The sequence below is a fragment of the Vicugna pacos genome, unplaced genomic scaffold (assembly GCF_048564905.1).
Source record: "Vicugna pacos unplaced genomic scaffold, VicPac4 scaffold_133, whole genome shotgun sequence".
NCBI classification, from domain to species: Eukaryota; Metazoa; Chordata; class Mammalia; order Artiodactyla; family Camelidae; genus Vicugna; species Vicugna pacos.
This window is the reverse complement of record NW_027328813.1, coordinates 83,612-103,277: the sequence shown is the minus strand read 5'-3', so window position 1 is coordinate 103,277 and position 19,666 is coordinate 83,612. Positions and strand designations below refer to the sequence as shown.

The 19,666-nt window shown below is 45.9% G+C and overlaps 1 long non-coding RNA gene across 1 annotated transcript in view; it reads right to left on the bottom strand.

Annotated features, from left to right (window-relative positions):
• The window catches only part of LOC140695089 (uncharacterized), a 57,309-nt gene extending 38,243 nt beyond the window's left edge, over nt 1-19,066 (bottom strand). The window contains exons 1-3 of the long non-coding RNA XR_012070777.1: nt 18,792-19,066; nt 18,200-18,339; nt 13,543-13,761 (exon numbers count right to left, since the gene is read on the bottom strand). This is a non-coding gene — a long non-coding RNA (uncharacterized lncRNA). The remainder of the gene's footprint in view (nt 1-13,542; nt 13,762-18,199; nt 18,340-18,791) is intronic.
• Between the last annotated feature and the right edge of the window lie 600 nt (nt 19,067-19,666).

Genomic DNA, 19,666 nt, shown 5'->3' with positions numbered 1-19,666 from the left:
GCTACTCCCTTCACAGCCCTGACCCCTGGCCCACAGCTAGCCCTCCTCACATTAACAGATTGAGTTGTGATTCCGGGGAGACAAGCAGGGCATGTGAAACCCTTCCTTTCCCTCCAGTGTTGACTACCCTAGGGAAGCACCCTGGATGCTCAGCTCCATTGCAGAACAGCCCTGTGCATGATGGGGCTCATTCTCTCAAGGGAAGGCTTGCTGTGGCCCAGAGATACCTGGGACAGGGTGAGTCTCTACTTCTGGGACACAGTATCATGACACTCATTTATCCACAGCCCTGAAGTTCATGGAGAACGTGGCTTCATCAGTAACAAAGAAGACATTTATCGCCTGCCTACTCTTTTGTGTCATCTCTCAGTTGGCTGCTGGAGACAACATGTGTATAAGTATTGGTTCCCCTTAGGCCCCAACATATATGAAGTAACAAAAATTTCTGTGGCTTAACGTTGGTCCAGGGCGACTGTGTAACAGTTCTGACTCTGCTGATGCTAAATTATGGGTGTAGGAATTATGGAACGTCCTCAAATATCTTTCATCATAAAATCAGCTTTTCTTATTTTCTTGTTTCTTTGTAATTACCAAAGACTATATAATGATGGCTGCACACAAAACAGCAGCTAAAGTTTATGAGCTCTCTTGACATACCCACTGTGGTAAACATGTTACATAATTACTAATTCTCACAATTCTACAAAGCAGATATGAGTGTCCCCTTCTCACAGACGAGGGGAAAACTCAGAACGAGCTGACTCAGGATCACATGGTTCAGTGTCAGCACGTGCAGGCAAACCCAAGTCAAGAAACTACACCCCATCATATATGTACCAAATCAACTCCCACCAATTAACACACAGCGGCGGGGTCAATACTCAGGGAACTCAACACACCTTTCAGCTTTATGGTGCTCCAGAGGCAGCTTCTAGCTGTTTTATAATATCCCGGCTCACTGGTTTCTAACACTAGAAGAAAAGCCCGATTTTGCCATTGTTTGCACAGCAAGTCTGAAATGTTCACAGCGAGATAAAAGAATAAAACTATGATATAAGCAGAAAAAATTTTCCAGGTAGAAAGACATAATGGACGTTGTGCTATTCTGAAGCATTAAGCAAAGGAATCAAAATAAAATCACATTGTTTAAGCCTTATTTTACAAACAGAAAAATTAAGACTGTAAAAAGTTGCAACAGCGCCACCTATGGCTAAAAAGACCTTCCAGGTTGCCGGGAAACATGCAACACAAAAATTGACTGTAAGATGAGAAACGAGAATCAGATAACTAGAAGCTTATGTAGCATATACTGCACTTTGCTTCGGGGGGATGGAGGGGTATTCAGTATTTAATCTGATATTGCTAATACTCCTAAATATAAACAAAAGACATAGGCTCATGGAAGCTCATCTTAGAAGAGGAAAGAATCCAGTCCAGCCACTTCATTTTACACGAGGGGAGACTGAGACCTGAGATCTGTCCTCCTGGCAATCAGCAGCAAAGCTCTCCTAGGTCTCATGTCTTGCACTGTAGTAAAAACCAACAGAACTGTACTAGGCCTATATTCATAAAAGTCACGTCTGTATTTTTCCAACAGTAGGTAATCTAAGTATCTTGCAAAATACTTCTCAAAGAGCCAGGAAATCATAGAAGGGTATTGAAATACAAAAACATTTATTTACATATTAAAACAGCATGAGCTTTATTCTCTCTATTAAAAAAGTGACATGTCAAATCAAAATTTTGAAATTTTAAAACCTGAAAAGAGTGCAGAAAAAAATCAAAATTTTCTTTAGTCACAAAAGAGAGAAGCTTATTCCCTGATAATAATCAATGTGGATTTTTCTAAACTTAATGGTTCTGGTCAGAATCCCGAGAAATTAAATGTCTGATGGATGGTTACACGGCAACATGAATTCTGAGCTTACATTCTGTGTAAATAATCTTCAAGGTCGTCTGCTTAAGGCAATTTAAGTAGTCCCTGTCTCACTAGAATGACACAGATTTCATTAAAGCTTCATACTGCACTTAAAAAAAAACAATCCTAGTTACTTGAAGCCATATTAATGTATATCATATATACACATATTGAATATGCATCAGAAATAAGCTACCCTTTTTAGTATTCAGAGTTGATACTTCTAAACTATCAGTCACTGTGAAAGCACATTTTTATTAAGCACCTCTACGGTGCTTTGTATACAAGGCGTCCAGCTCTCACAGTCAGACAAGGTAAACCATATTACTCAAATTTCACAAATGACGAAATATACTTAAGCCATGTAAACAACTAAGATATTCATCATCAGGAAAGAAAAGAGTAAGGATTTTACTTACAATACTCACTGACAAAGTTTTCTTTCATACTAAGACTACATAAAACAAATTCAGTGTTTGGAAATTTTTCAGTAAATAAGCACCACTAGAAAAAACAAGTAACATCATTAGCAACAGTTGGACTTTCAAAGACCACTTCTCTCTTGCACAATAGTTATTTTAAATGTTTTGTTTTTAGTTCTCACAAAGCACTAAATTAAAAAACTATTTCCTTTACAGTCATTACCTGAGAATAAAACATTTGTGAAAATGTACAATTTTAATTTATGCCACTCTGCCTCTCATTCTCACTGGTGTCTCTCCTTTGAAGACCTCATCAGGCTGAGATAGCTAAAATCGGTCATTTATGGGCTCACAGGAGTTCGGGAAAACACTCAACGGGAAGCTGATTAGAGGAGCAATTGAGAATTCATCCTGTGCAGCCTGGATTCCAGCATCGAGCTAGCCACCGCCAGCTGCGTGTCATTTGGGGCAAGCTGACCCATCTCTCAATCCCTCAGCTACAAAAAAGGAGACACTGATACCTACAATCAAACACTTGCTATGAAGTAAAATATGAGCAAAGCATTTTAGCCTCAGTTAGGCGTCCACTCACAGCGAGTTTGGTCATTATGATGATGAGGTTGGCTGTTAACAAATTAAGCTCGACCAAACAGGAGAAATCACCTTAAAGGAGAAACATTTTAAGTCCATGAGTATTTCCTTTTGGGTGGACTGTAGAATATTCTATAGAATTTTTTTTAATAAACCAAATTTTGTCCATTAATTGTAGATTTACAGGTTCATGGACAAGTCTCCAGAAAAATAATTAGAGGCCTCTAACCTCTGAAAATTAAGATGTAAATTTAAAAAAAAAAATCAGGGAAGAGATTATACCTCATTTGGGAGAGTATGTGCTTAGCATGCATGAGGCCCTCAATTCAGTCCCCAGTAACTCCATCTAAAAACTTTGTTTTTTAAGAAATAGAGAATTAAAGCAAAAGGATGGAGGAATACGGAAATTTTTAGAGACTCATCTCAGATTTAAGATAGGGAAGAAACCATCCAATTCTCAGAAGAAATCTTGAGGACTATGTAAACTGGATCTGAGATGTCTAGTCTTTTAACATTATTCATGAAATCATATTACCAAGTCTTAAAACTACCTGATAACCCACAGTGGTGATACTGATCATAACAGCTACCATCACGTATCGAGCTCCGGCTAGGACTGCTCTGTTCTGACATCTCTACCCCTAAGGCCTCACCAGGCGGAGAGCACTAAATTCGGTCATTTATGAGCATCTCGTGTAAGTCCTCCATTTGTGCTTCTCACTCTCCCCTCACCAGCTCCTCTGAGGGAAGCACTGTTATCATCTTCCCCACCCGCAGATAAGGCCACTGAGGCACAGACACTAAACCCGTTCCAGGCCACATTGGAATTAAAGGACGTCTGTATTTCTGCTGTTTTGCTTTTGACAAAGGAATCTGAGATATCAATTCAAAGCAGACTGTTAAATAATCAAGTCTGTCAGGTCTTCACCTCAAAGAGCAGATACTATAAATTCCTGATGTAGGATGAGGCTGCCGTCACAAACTGACTCAGCTTGAAATTAATATCCAAGATGAAGCAGCGGATACACGTAAATATTCACGATTGTCAAGTCTGCCCACGGGTCTGGGCCCTTCACTGCCTGAAAGGGGGTGAAATCCCCACCCGTGTCTGGGAGGGAAGCGCGGCTCTTCCCGGGCTCACCCAGGCTTCATAGGCTATTTACCCCCACAGACTAGCCTCAACGGTTAAAAGCTCTCAAGATTTTTACACCAGGCAAAACTGAAAGACATTTCTGTAGATGGAGCACTTTCTCAGGCTTAAATTTTTTTGCCTACACTCAGCCAGAGGGAGAAAAGAAACAGGACTCTACAAAGTCCTGACCCTCACCACTCACAGGAGTAGAATGACCACAGCAGAAGATGGCCCTTCACATTGCAGGATGTGAACAAAATAAAGATGCCCCAACAACAGGCACTCCCAGACACAGCGCTCAGCAGTCTTCTGCACAATCACAGTTGTGCAGCCCTCAACACCTTCTATTTCCAGAACACTTCATCAGCCCAAAAGAATCCCCCTATCACTAGCATTCACTCCGTAATCCCCATCCACCCAGCCCCTTCCAACCATCACCTGCTCTCTGCCTCTGCATGTGCCTTTTCTGGGCTTTTCAGATCACTGAAATCAACAATATCTGGCCGTTTGTGTCTGCTTCCTTTCAATTAACATGCTGTTAGCAAGGCTTGTATATTTTGAAGTGGCATCAGCATCTCTTTATTTTTTATTTTTTTTGGAAACGTTAAAGATTATTAGAAGGTGGTAAGTACTATCAAAAAGAGTAGAGTGGAGCATAAGTGATTGTGTTTCAAAGGGAAAGTGTGGGTTGAACAGTCAGGGTGGACTTCCCAAAACAGGTGGCATTTTTCATTTTCCTCTTTTTTTTTTCTTTTTTATTCACTCTTACGTGTGAATAATGTTCCACTACATGGAGATACTACATTCTGTTCATCCATTCAGCAGCTATGTATGGACGAGGTCCAGAAGAATGAGTGTAAGGGGTGACTAGCATGGATGGCATTTAAGCAAAGGGCAAAATGTGTTTTCAAAAAAAAGCCAACAAACAGAGGCGCAAGGAAATTCAGTGCGTTTCTGAGCAAAGTGCTTGCTTGCTTCGGCAGGACTACCGTGCAGGGCTGGGGCGGATATTGGCAGGAATCACGGTGAGGGAGTCACCTGAGAAGACATCCCACTGCAAGCAGCTCAGCCAATCCTCCTCCCTCATCCTGTATTGTTAGAGCAATGTTTCTAGGTTACTCTTATTTCAATTAATAGCATTTAACTGCACGTCTGATCATCACCATCAGACCACATTACCTCCAAGTCACAGAAAATCATTCACTGACCGGAGCAGCACCAGGACATAATGGTGATGGATTAGGGAGTCCTGCAGCATTCCAGCCTGCAGGCACAAACCCCACATGTGCCCTGGTGATATCCAGAAAATAAAATGCATGGAAATATCTCACTGCTGGAACACGACATCTGCCCTCAAATTGCCCGAAAATCATGCTGGCAAAGCACTACTCAACCTTCTCAGTACAAAAAAAAAAAAAGCTAAGAAGGCAAATTTAGGCTCTTCCATTGAAAACCAGCAGCCACCACTGCCAGTATTTGAGCTGGAATGCTCCTGACTTTGAAAACCACTGCGCAGTTACTTTTCAAACGTGAAACTCATATATATATACCACGTAGATGATATTGCAGTAGGATTTTTCTTTTCAAAATTTCCAGTTGCAAAATTAGCACAAGAAAGTTTATGTTTAGGCTTTAAAAAAAATCAATTATCCTCCATTTTCTTAATTTTGAACTTATTATTATTTTATAAATGGAGCTATGGTGCGTATTTAAAACCTTTTGATTTCTGAAAACAAGACGTTTATGACCTCACTATTTCAGAGCAAACTTTAACGATTCTTTGAGAGGTGGGGCCTGGGGTGCTCACTAACAGCTCTTTAAATACTGACAAGGATGTGCTATTAAGTAATACAAAGGCACTAAGTCCACATTAGCTCAGAAAGCAAAGAAACCACACCAAAGACTTCCTTAAATATTTTATATATTCCTATTCTTTTGAATATTAAAGCTCTTAAAACATATGATTTTTTTTGAAAAAGACAACAGCTGTAATAATTTTCCTCTCACCAAGAAAGCAATCTTTATCAGGAATAAAAACCCCTATGGAAATCGAAATGACAGGACGTTTCTAGCTAAGTGAACATCCAGATCTGAACACAAACCTAAATCCTATCAGATCTCACTCGAAGGAGCTCTACAAAGGCCTGGGCAACCCTGGAGATTAGCTCTTTTGTTCCAAATGTTGGCTGAGCTAAGATAATCACACTAGGCATGGAAAGAGAGAAGAGGAATGTCCCCCTGGCAGCCTCCATCAGTTTTCTTCCAGCCACAAGGTGCCTCTAGGGCAGCCCCGCTAACAAGTCCCCCATAAGAAAAGCCGGCATCCACACTGCCCCTGCCGTCCCCAAGTAGCCCCGAAGCCCATATCCCAGCCTGTGAATGGCCTTCAAATGATCCCCCAGTTGGTGGCACCCTCCACCTCTTCCCCGCTACACACACACACAAAGCCACGACAGCCTTCCCAAAGCACAAATTTGATTACATCAACCCCACTTCAAACAGTTCAGAGGCTCCCTGGTAGAGTTCTAGCCCCACCCCAGACCCTGCTCGCCCAGCCTCATCTCATTACATAGGTCCCCAGTGACCTCAGGAGCCCCCTGACCTGCTCCTACTTCCCACTTGCCTCCAGGTTCATTTTGACTGTTTCCCAAGGAAGCCTTCCCTCCCTCCAACCTCCACAATTTGTTCCTCTCTTCCTAGAACATTCTAGGCTAACTGACAACGCTAAGCTCTCAAGAAGCAAATACATTTTGCTTATTTATGTGGCTACACTCTCTCTCCCCTAGACTCACTGAAGTGCACGTGTTATGAATAAATGAATGACGGGTTGGATCTCAAAGGGACAGACATACCTGCTCTCACCCGTCCCGACCCTTTTGTCTGTAGTATATCAGAAGCAAAACCAGAAGTACCTTCCCTGAGGGTCACTTCTGTTGACACCCTTCACTGCCTACTGTGTCAGTTCTAGTAAAACTCAACTTCTTCCAAAGCCCTACACCCCGGACTCTCTCCAGTGTCCTCCCCAGCAGGGGCTCCCTCCACCCTGGACCGCACAGGGCACTCTCCCCGGGTCCCCACGCCAAAAGCCTCCAGGCCTCTGCCCGGGCTGCACCTGCGACCTGAGCCACATTCTTGACTCCTTCTCTTGGCTGACTCTTACTCTGTCCTCACAACTGAATGTACAGCCCATTTCTTCCAGGAAGTTCTCTCTGATAATGTCCTTTAAGTCTTGTCTGGGCTCTATCTATAGCAGCAGTACATGGTGACCAACTGGGTGTTTGCCCGCTCCTTTGAGACCACGAACACTTGGGAACCACGTGGGAAGGAGTGAGAGATTACAAGACAGGTGGGGGAATCAAAAAGCAGAAATCACAGCCCAAGTCCCAAATTCAAGGATACTTTCTCAGAAAAAAGTATAAAATATTTCACACGTGTGCCATTTGGCTACTATTTTTGTGGCTTGTGGACAGCAAGAACTTGGTGTTCTAGCCCAAAACCCAGGTTACATGCAAAGAAATGTATATATTCTTATCCAAAGGAAACCAGAGCTGCTCAACAACAGTTTTCATTTAGAACTGAAAGGAAATTTGATAAAGGCAATCTCTCTCTCTCTCTTCTTTCTTTTCTGGAATCATATAATTTTAGAAGTATTTGCGTGACTAACAGACGTCTACAGCCCGTGATTCTGCACTGAAGTGTTTGGGGCTGAGGAAGCCCAGATTACATTCACTCTGTAAATGCAATCACACCAACACACTGATAGGTGCCGTGAGTGGTGGAGCTGATGTTCCAAAGCAGGCAACATTATTCTGTAAGAGAACTCTAAATAGAAAGTAAGAAATGCAATGTCCTGTACTCAATTTCATTTGCTATATGGGCCATTAACTGATAGTATATCTTGACTAATGAAACCCAAAAATAAATTGTCAACTTCGATTTTCTTCATCTGACCGTTTTATGCTAACATCGGATATTAAACTCTCACTCCATATGGAAAGCTCAGGCCTACGCTGCAGCACAGTTACATCCCGTGGAAGAAAGCCGACCAAGGGAGAACTGGAGAGTTTCCCTTCAGAAGCTGCAAAGTCTGGTTTTGCACCTGTACACCATTTGCAACCACGTCATCATCAAAGGAGTTAGACGTTACCTCTCTGGGACGAAAATCACTGCGTGCTTCAGAACCATCAAAGAATGCTGAGCTTTGTGAAACAGTCCAGAGGCGCTTAAATCATACTTTTTCTGAAAGGCTCCAAAACTGACCCACTTCACCATTCCAGGTATAACAGGGAAGTACTGGAAACAGTAGAGAGAACATGCCCTTGAATTCTGACAAGGCCCTGCTTGAATCCTGCTACAGCATTTACTAGTCGCTAAATGGACCAATTCTTTAACCCCTCTGAGAAGGCTTCCCAATCCCCAAAAGGGGGCTGCCGCCGCCCACCTGGGAGGCATGGATGTGAATGAAACACGCAAGTAGGGCGGCCGACTGGTACCTGACACGGGACCTGGCTAGTTTCCCTCCGCTGCCCTTCTCCCCCTTTAAACTTGCACTGTTCCCCCGGTAACGATCAAGCCCCCGGAACAGACTGCCCGTATCTTCTGTGTATCCCTGGATACATGCCTTACCCTTAGGAGGCCAGAAAAACAACTGCCTCCTCCCAAGTCACTAACAATGTTCTTAAGAGTCTGGGTATTTTTAACTCTATTTTTCAGGGAGACTATTCCAGAATTTTGCAAGCACCATTCTCCAGGTTGGCTCCCCTCCCAGTGCCCATCCCTTCTCACCTCAGATCCTCTGTCTGACTGCCTTCTGTTCATGGGAAAGCGAGTCCGGTAAGGTGGGGCTCCCTAGGCCTCCCTCCCTCCCTCACAGGTGATTGTGACTAACTTCTCCCCACTCCTCACTGCAACTCTAGCTTCTGAGGAGTCTACCCTCCCGTACCCTGCAGCCTCTGCACCTTCCCAAGACGCACACGTGGCCACGACCCTCCCTTCAGATTTCTTCCTGGCTGGCCCTGCCCAGCCCCTGGCCCCTTAAGGATAACTGGCATTGCTTTGAAAATGGCAAACGCCACTGACTGACACACCAGAGCTGTATGGTCTGGGCTTTCCTCCAACCAAGACACAGCCCTGCCCCCCTCAGTCTCAGTCTGCAGCTCTCGAGATGATCTAATTCACATGCAAGGCTGTGAACACCAGCTAAGAATGACGACTCCCAACGTGTATCTCTAGTCCGGCTCCTTCACCTGAGCCCCAGGCTCATCGACCCGAGTGCCTCTTTGAAGTCCTAATTTGGATGACAAATGGCATCTTAAAAATGCCTCATGTCCACCATTTACTCTGGAATTCCATTCCTGTCAGGTATCTCCCAGACTCCCCATTTTAGTAACAGCCCCAGCACCCACCGAGGTGTCTGAGGTCACATTCAATTTCCACTGTTCCCTCCCCCAGGCCCTGCCCTGGAATCAGTCCTGTTATCTCCATCAATAAGCCCATCTCAACTGTAGTTCTGTAGGGACCATGGCCGGAAACACACAAGCTCACAGCATGGTGCACTAACAGTCCTCCGTAGGGTGCTCCCTGGATGGGGAGGCATCTCCTGCCGCTGGTCACCTCAGAAGGCAGTGGATTCTCACACAGGAGGCCCAGGAGAAGGGACTCAAGGTTCTCCCATGGTCTGAGCTTTGAAGGGCCCGAGGTCTGGGGGAGCTCCTAATTAGCAGACACACTTGCCAATGAGCAGATGAGGATGGGGGAACCCACGCAAGGCTGTTATCACTTCAACTCATGGGCTCTCAGGAGCCATGGGAAAGGCCTGTGTCCAGTGTACAGCCCAGCCATCACAGATCCCAGCCTGCATTTGCCAACCCGGACAGCCTAGACTCCATCTACTTGCGACACTTACTTCTGTTCTGTTCCCCACCCAGAATGTGATGGACTCATTCAGATATTCTGGCCTGTCTCAAGCGAGACAAATTCAGTGAAAAATGAAGTGTCCACATTTGGACCAGAGCATGAAAGGAGAAACAAGGCCTCATGGTCAGCATGATGGTGGTGGCCAAACAATTCCACCAGGTGAGATGAACCAGGGTAGGGTTGAGAATCCAAGGTCCTGGGTTGGACAAATCATCTTCCTTCATTGTTGACTGGGGTGTTGGGGACTGACTACCACAAACTAACGACACGTTAGGGGGCCCACGTGGTGGGCGTCAGCTGCAACAGAAACGGATTCAGCTCTTTACTGCCAACATGGGTTAAAAGTAAAGGCCGAGGCAGGAAGGTCTGCACGGCTGCTGAGGCAAACCACAGACCCAGCTCTGAATGCCCACTGGCTGGAGCAGAGAGGAAGCTACGGCCCTTTTAGCAGTCCCTTTGCCCAACAGATCCAGGTAAGCCAGCTACTTAGGAGAAGGCCATGTTGTCCTGATACTCAGAAAAACCAGCCTCGTAAAGGGAAAAAATAGTGGCATGGATTTTAGACCCAATTCTGCCCATTTATGAAGGCAAAGTAAAGTAAATGGCACGGGGAAGTTGAATGCAAAAAAAAAAAATTAAAGAACCAAACGGTGACCTCTTCCTCCAACAGCGTCCCCTGCAGCTGTCACCTCCGTGGCGGCCACATCCTCACCAGTGACCGCCGGCCAGGAAGCGACGTCACGCACGTCACACAGCGACAGCCAGGAACCGCGTGCTGAGCACGTTTGTGTAAAAGCAGGAATCGAGCAAAATGCTGCAGAGTTTGACCTTACAAGTTTAAATACTCCATGAAAAGAATCCCTGAGCAGCCGACTAAATCAATTCACATCTTACTTCTTCAAAACAATGAAACAAATTTAATAAGGGCGCATTTGTCATCAAATAAAAGGAGGACCAAACATGTTCCTCAAAAGCAAGGATTTCAACAGGTATCAAACACCAGTGGGTGATGAGCTAACAAAGCAAATATTCCAAAAAATTAGAAAATAAAAAATGACTAAGATAATAGATGGATCAAAACAGCTGTTAAGTTGTTGCTTTTTAAAGCGATGGAGACTGTACGGAGGGCAATCTGGCTATTTCCAATGCAGGGTGTGCACAGCCCACATTTTCAGAAGCAACAACATGCTCACTGGGCAGTACAAGTGAAAAAGGAGTAAAGAAAAAGGAAAAGAGGAACAAGAGAAAATTAGAATCACACAAGAACAAAAATAATTTTGACTGCATGTACAAGAATTTATGTGAGTGTGTGAGGCCAGGGACGCGGGGATGGTGAGGCCCAACCTCACCTCCTGCTCAAGGGAAAGCAGGGGCCTGAGGGGAGCGGCGCTGCCGGGGGACCACAACGTGTTCAGCTCCCCTAACCAAAATTCGACCTACAAGCGACTAGGCAGCTTTTGAGCTACAAATTATTGTCGCATTTCAGTCTGAACCGTTTTACTCACTTCCACCAAGAGTAGCAGGAGAGAATGAGGCTCTGCTCCTGCACCAAAGCATTGTTTAAAAAATTAATGACTGTGGAATAGTAAAAGAAACAATGGAGTAAAAGTGACTGGAGGAGAATGTGCTTGACCCGAGCTCACTGGCCGCGTTATCTCAATGACGTTCAGATGCTGGCTGAGCCCTTATGGTACCAGAATAGACAGACCCACAAGGAGGCAGGTTTAATGCGCTGAACCACTGTGGGCTAAGTACACATCCGGCTACTCCGCCAAGTCCCAAGGGCAGACTTCAAAAGGCAAAAACAAGCTGGCATCCTCTGGTGGGTCTGCAGACTCAGAGACAAGCATTTGTTGAGCAAAAATGTCACCAGTGCCTCCTATGACAAAAGAAGTGGCACTGGCGTGGGGGCTGGGGCAGGGCTCCAGGCTTCCACTGCTCACTCACCAGTCTGTCCAGGGGGAGAAGGTGGTCCCTGCTTAGGTTTCGCTGATGCACCTACTTGACTAATGTCTGGGGCCTCAGCAGGAGTTGACAGATGAGGTGAACGGAGCGAGACTCTGTGTAGCACGGTGCTGGGAGCTATGCCCTCAGCAGTGCCCAGGCTCCTAAACATGCCAGCTCATCTCCAAGAAGCAGATGGGGAGTGCGGGCATGTAGATCACAGGGCCCTGTGAGGACAAGTACAGATCATGGCCACGACATGCCTCTCCTCTTCCTTAAGCCATAGAGGTATTTCTGGGGAGGAACAGAAAATTCATCCAGAGCCTGCTAGGTGGGCTCTCGCAGGTGGGACTAGTGTCCCCTGTGCTTCTCACTCACAGGGCTGGTCTAGACATTCTTTTTATTAATTCCCTAGCATCTTCTCCTCCAACTTACCAACAACCAGAAAGTAGGATCTGATCTTAGGTAAGTTCAAGAATCACAGAGCACCACCTCCAAAGCGGGCCCGGTAGCACATGCCAGGTCTTCTGACCGCCACCTGTGGGACCACCATGAGCCCTCTCCAGACTCAAGGACCGAGGCCGTAGGCCGGGGGGACACAGCTTCCCTCACTCACCCCAGCAAAGGGGGACCACGTCTCGGCAAAGGCATCTCACCCTCTTCAGCCCGAGGGAAAACATGATAGATATACGGGGAAACAGAGCAGAAGGTGGGGGGTAGGCAGCCCAGAAGAGCTCATCTGTACTTCCGAGGCAAAGTGGGGCCATTGACTTAATCACAGGGACAAAGTGGGAATGAACATTTCCCTGCTCTGTCCCATACACCGTGATACGCCTTTCCCTGCATAAGGAGTTCATTAGGAAGTCCCTGGCGGTGTTTCTGATGTCCTAACTTGGCATGGTGGCTGTCGGGCAGGAAGAGACGGCCTGAGCTGAAAAGGTGCTGGGCCTGGGAGGCAGGTGACAGCGGCTCCAGCCGCAGCTCAACCAGCGCCTCGTTCTGCCTCTCGGGGCTCAGCATCTCATCTATAAGCAAAGGGATGAGCATGTACCAGGACAGGCTGCGCAACAGAAATGAAATGAGAGCCATGTAAAGAAAGTTTCCCAGTTGCCACGTTTAAAATTTGAAACAAAGAAACAAACCAACAAACAAAAAACAAATACTAGAATGTGATTTTAAGAACAGATCTTACTTAATCTACTGTATGTAAAATACTATTATTTTGACATGTAATCAATATAGGAAGTAGAGAGATAGTTTATGTACTTTTACTAGACAAGCCTCAGCGTCTGATGTGCATTTGACCTACAGTACATCTCAGCTGAGTCCAGCCTCCTCCCCAGTGCTCCTAGCATGTGGCTTTGGCTACTTTATTGGACAGCAACTCCAGGGGTCCCACCATGTTCCTGGCTGTAAAGCGGGAGTAAGTGTCCACACTAACCCTAAAAGGATCTCTCTGAAATAAAGGCGGATTCACTTTGAAATGTCTGGAAACCGGCGGGCTGCACCTCCCTCCCCCCTTGGCTACAAGATTGACTTCTTCCTTGCTGATCCCTTTCTGGATGTAGGGAAGCAATCCAGCACACAGCCAAGGTGGACTGGCTTCCAGGTAAACTTACCTGCTGTCTGTGTCCAGTCCCATGAAGTCCTCCTTCTCAAACGGGATGCAGGGGAGGGGGATCTTGTCCCCAGAATTCTTGGGGCCACCATCCAGCCACTTGGACTTGAGCAAGATGAAGAGTGACTCAGTGAAGTCCTCGATCCTCTTCTCCACCACCCTGCAGTACTCTTAGATTGAAGGCAACGTCGGTGCGTGTCTGCTCGGCTACCTCCCCATGCTGCACAAAGACAAAAAGCTGAGAGTCATTAAGCGATGCACCATACAGCTCCTCTGCATGTGGAGCTTCTCGAAGGCCTTGGCAGAGAGACATTCGGTAATGGTGACAAGGCCCACGACCTTGGGGTGTTTCTGGAAGACGCTCCACCGATTCTCGGGCACATAGCGGTGCCTGTAGTGGATACAGAGTGTCCACTGGGAGCCACAAGGGCTGATATGGCTAACCGAGGTGAGTAGCTGATAGATGCAAAAGAAATTCTCCTCTGAGATGATCTCTATGGATTGGACCACAACGGGACGAGTCTGGTGGTCCTCAGCACACTGCACGTAGTCAGGGATGCTCATGTTGCAGGCCCTGCCGAGAGGGGAGAGGAGATCGAGGTACATTCTCTGCTGTGTGCTACGGGCCCATCTGGGTTGCGGTGACCTGGTGTGTACCAGCCAGAAGACAAGGGAAGCCAAAGCAAATCCAAGGGTACAGTTTGTCCTCAGAGTCTGCATATGGCTACTGTAGCTCGGATCACATTACCCAGCTTTTGGTCTAGGCTTCCTGCCTCTGCAGAGAAAGGTCATTTCTTATTTTCTATTTCCAAGCACCTAGCAAGGCCCTGATGCAAAGTCACTGCTCAAAAATGCTGAATAAAGAAATGAACAAAGGAAATGCTTCCCCAACCCCCTTCAGCAGAATATAAAGAGAAGGACCACAGTAGGATCAAAAGATCTGGATTCCTATTCAATTTATTTGAACTCCTAAGCTTCATAATAATGGATAAGAAAACTTGCCTTGGGGTAGAGGGTACTGTTCATTGGTGGAGCACATGCTTAGCATGTACGAGGTCCTGGGTTCAAACCCCAGTACCTCATTTTAAAAAATCAAACAAATAAATACACCTAATTTCCCTCCTGAAAAAGTATTTTTTAATTCAAAAGTCAAAAAACACCTTGCAATTGACACAACATTGTAAACTTGACTATACTTCAATTAAAAAAAAAGCCTTGCCTTACAAGAATATATCTGGATTACGGATGTTTGAAAATGTAAAATGCATAGGGTACCACCTGCATAAAAGGAGGTGACTGTACACATGTTCTATCCCTCCTTTATGAGTTATACTTCCTTTGGGGAGGTTATAACCTCTCAGAGCTAATTTTCTCAGATTAAAAAATATAAACATTACCTGATTCTCAGTACTGCTGAAGAATCAGATAACTCTATGAAAGCATCTGACCCACAGAGTTTACTCAATAAATGTTTGTTGAATGAATGAATAAACAAGCAAAGTGAATGCTGCTCCCTGCCACAAACCATCATAATGGTACTGCCTGGAAATCCCAAGCCCACGTTCACCCGACTCTGCATTAACAATGTGGGTGACCTGGACAGGCCTGCGTGCTTCACGAAGCCCCAGTTTAATCGTGAATAGAAATAAGGGCAATAACACAAACCTCAAATTGTTAGTGAGTCAGTAATGAATTGTACCCCAACACTGCATGATGGAACCATTAAGAAAACTGGGCAAAGGGTCCATAGGCCCTCTCCATATAATCTCTTACTACCACATGGGAATCTACATTACATCTCAAAATTAAAAGTCTAATATTTTAAAGAGGTTATCGAAGTTAGGTGAGCTCACTGTCTCAAATAAGGAACACACAGTACAAATAGGACAATGCCCAGCCCATGAGATACACTCAGTTAACATTCCCACTGAGCCCACTAGTCCCTCCAACTTCAGAGCAAGAGGATGGGTCCTCGTGGCAACAGGCCACAGCACCTGAAGCTAACAAAGCTAATGGTGTCCACTTAAAAGAGCCCCTGTCACCACCCTTGTTCTAATTTTCTATTTGTAATTTTTTTCTTTTCATTAAATTGGAACTCCAAATTGCATAGAATTCTTACCAGATATCATGATGGCAGCCCTTCAAAACCTGACCACAGAGATCATGATGGCAGCCCTTCTTGGTGAAACAACAAAATGAAAAGCCATTTCCACAAGACCTCTGTGTAAATCTACTAGGGAACTTCATCCTGGACTGAGGAAGAGGACTGGGGAGTAGGGGGTAAACTGGGACACGGAGAAATATGGGCCACCTGTCCCACAATGGACTTTAGACTCACCCTCACCCTCCAGGAACTTCTAAATACACACAGACAGAGTGCTATGGACAAGAATTTTTTTTAAACAAATCCCTGAATCCCTAGCAGATCTTGTTTCTACCGAGACACAAATGTCTTATTTGTATAATGTTTCACAGAAGCCTTAAAATATTATCACCCCAACTTGACACATCAAGAAACTGAGGTAGAGAAGTTTATCACATTCTACAAGATTAGAGAGAGGCCACGTCAGACACCGTATTTAAATCCAAGTCCCTGCTCCGTTGCTCACACTAGAAAGTGTCACATACTGCCTCTTTCCTGCCCTCTCCCTGCAATAAATCTCTGAAGAGTCTTTTCTGTGTCACCTGCAATCTAAATCACATCAATTTTTCACAAAGAGCTATGTCACTCCTTGGAGGACATACCAAAATCTAAAGGGTTGGGTTGAGAGGAGATATTTGCATTTTCTGTTTCTCAAAGGAAACATGGCTTTAAAAGAAACTGAAAAGTATTTATCTAGTCTAAGCGCTCATTGTGCACAGAAAGAAACGGAGGCTCAGAGGAGAAGAGGAAAGGGCGTTATTAACAAATATTGCCTCAGTGCAGCACTAAGCCAGCCCTGGGCACTTCTGGGGGAGGATCTGGAAGGCCCAGGAAAATGAGTGTTAGAAAATAGAAAGAGAAGAAGAATATAAGGTCCCGTCTCTACACCACCATACCATGAATTTCCACCAAATTACCCAGTATGGGTGCAGCCAATAGTAAGGTTGTCTAAACAGGTTATTGAAACCTGGAATTCTCAACCATAGTGGAAATTCCAGCATTTACTGTGCTTTTTTCCCAGTTCAATCATCAATTCAGTGGGCATTCTGTACCAGGGACTACACGAGACCTGGAGTTCTCCCAAATAAAGATCTCTATTACCACGTGTGCAAACCACATAAAGGCAACCAGAAGAAAAGCGCCCACAGATAAGATGGAATTACTGAAACTGAAAGCAGCCAAAGAGCATATATTACTAGGAAAAATGGTGCTCCTATAAATGGACTCATGGACATAGAAAGCAAACTGTATTTAGCAGGCAGGAAAGGAGGGATTAACAGATACAAATTAGTAAATATAAAATAAATGACAAGGACCTGCTATATAACACAGGGAACTATATTCAATTTCTTGTAATGAGTTATACTAAAAACAATCTAAAACATATGTATATACATATGCATATGTTTATAACTGAATCTCTGCTGTACACCTGAAACTAACATTGTAAATTGACTACACTTAAATAAAAAATAATTTAAAAAATAAGTAAAAATAAAAGCAACGCCATTAAGAAAAAATAAAAGAACACTCTAATCCCCTTAGCTGTAGGTGGTGGAGAATTCTGGTTGTAAACACCAAGTCCACTGGATCACTCCAGCAATGGCTGTCACTCTTTCTGACCATCAGAGAGTCACTTGCTTCACTGAGGTTTCTTTTCTCTTCTGTGAAAGGCTACAGCTGCAACTAACGATGTATAGAATCTCATCATTCACAAGCCCAACAAGTAGTGAGGACTTCCCATGGGCCAGGCTCTGGACAGAGGAAAATATAGGGTCCGAAATATATTCATGGGTAGAAGAAGTTTGTGCCATAAAGACGTTAATTCTTCCTGTTTTGATAGACAGATTCATTGCAATTCTGATTAGAATTCCTACCAGATTTTTCTTGGAATGTAACAAGTGAATTTATGGTCAAGATTAGCCAAGAAATTTCTTTAGAACCACCACTGGGGAGGGGTGGATAGGTCATTAATTTCCACTGCTCTTTCTGAAGTGATAAAAACGTTCTGGAATAATAATGGTTGCACAACTGTGAATATGCTAAAAGCTGCTGAATTTTACCATTTAAATGGATGTACTTCATGGTGTGTGAACTATATCACAATAACGCTGTTATATGAAAAAATATTTCTTGACAAATATTTTTCTTTTTATACCACTAGTCTGTCCCACAATTTAAGAAAAACAAAAAACCAATACAAACCAAACTGTGCCAGGAGTTCTTTAGGACTGCAATATCCCTGGGTCTCCAAGGCCTCTGGTGATGCTGTTCCTGTTAACACACACTAGCTGGGCTGGGCTAGCTAGGGACTGTAACTATCTTTTTAAAATTGACTGTCACACGTTTCACCCTTGGAGAGGGAAGGAAGGAGGATATCACAGCTTCATGCCTTCAGCTCATTTTTAACAGAACCAAGCCCTGCTTTCACCACTGTTAATCCCTCTCACTATAAAAACACGTGACATCAACAAGCACCGCCATCATAACACCTGAAAGTGTTCAAGATACTTACCTGCGGCAGAAACACTGAGGGAGGAGACAGAAGCTTGCTCAGCACTGATGCTCCCTTTTCCCGACTCCACCAGGTGAAGCTGGGCGCTACAGCCAGAGGCTCTCAGTCCGGGGAGCAGCACACACGCCACTGAGCTGGTCCTGAGGGAGGGTGAAAGGGAAAGGAGGGCAGCCCTAGGGGGGAGGGAAAGGGGGGGTGCGGGCTGCAGCCCCGCTCGGAGGCCAGCCCCAGCCCCAGCCCAAGCCGCCCGCCCCGTCCGGGTGTGCAGACCCCGCCCGCCCGGGACACAGCCCGCCCAGTGGTGGGGACGGGTCGGCGGCCTAGGAGAGGAAGCCCGGGAGGGGAGGACTCGCGGGCGGGAGAGGGGAAGCGGACGCCAGCCGCGGACTGAGGGGAGCCCGGCTGGGCCAAGAGGCGCAGGGGCACACCTGGCCCTGGACAGCTGTGGCCGGGACGCCGGGGCAGGTGGCGCGGGCAGAGGGGTCTGGCCCGAGCAATCCAGCTGAACACACGCTGACTGGCGCCCTGGGGGGCTGTGACACGCCGACCGCCCTCCCGCAGCCGCCTCACCCCTTTCCCGATATCCCCTCACCTTGCACTTCCACAGCCAGAGGCCCCGGCCCCAGGCAGTAGCCAAAGGCCTACAGGGCGACAGAGCTGAGAAGCCATTGGGGCCGATCCCCGGCTCGGAGCTGGAGCTTCCAACCCGCGGTCCAGCTGGCAGCAACTGCGCATGCGCAGGAGGGCCAGCGATCCGCTCTGGGTCCTGAGAGAGAAGGGGAACCGAGGGAGGGAGAATAGGGGAGGAGGAGGGGAGGCGGGGAAAAGTGGAGGGAGACACATGGACAGGAGGAGCAGAGGGAAGGCAGTTATCTGGAATTGGGAGGGGAGTAACAGAGATGGGGAGAAAGCGTTTTACCTCTTGTGGCACCCCGAAGGAGGCAGCAGTCCTGCCTATACACCCTTCTCTTACCCGTCATTGCCCACAGCTCATATTTTACGTCCCTGGCCCAGCCCTCCAGCTAAGGTCTCTGCAGAAACCCTACGGGTATCATACCCGTTGCCCCCACAAGGAGCTAGGTTTACTGTTGCTCAGGGAACCAAGCACCCGCAGGTGTTGTTTCTCAGAACTACCTTGGGAAGAGTACATATTCCCCTTTTACACGCTGGGAAACAGGCAGGCACGATCTCTGCCTTAGCTCCACTGTCCCAAATGTTGGGCTGGCAGGGAGCGGGAGGTAAAATGTCAGAGCCCCAGAAGGAGCAGACTGCCTGAGTGTTGGTGTAGAGTCCCCATCCCTCCTGGGTAAACCACACCCCAACCTCGGGGAATAATCAAGGGCTCACCGTAGGCCCCTGTGTGTGGGAGAGCTGCCCTCAGTCCCAGTGTCCAACTTGCTAGGTAGGTAGAAGTGTTATTGAGTCCAAATTCATTCTCCTCAGTGCAGGACAGGCCAGTAAGTTGGG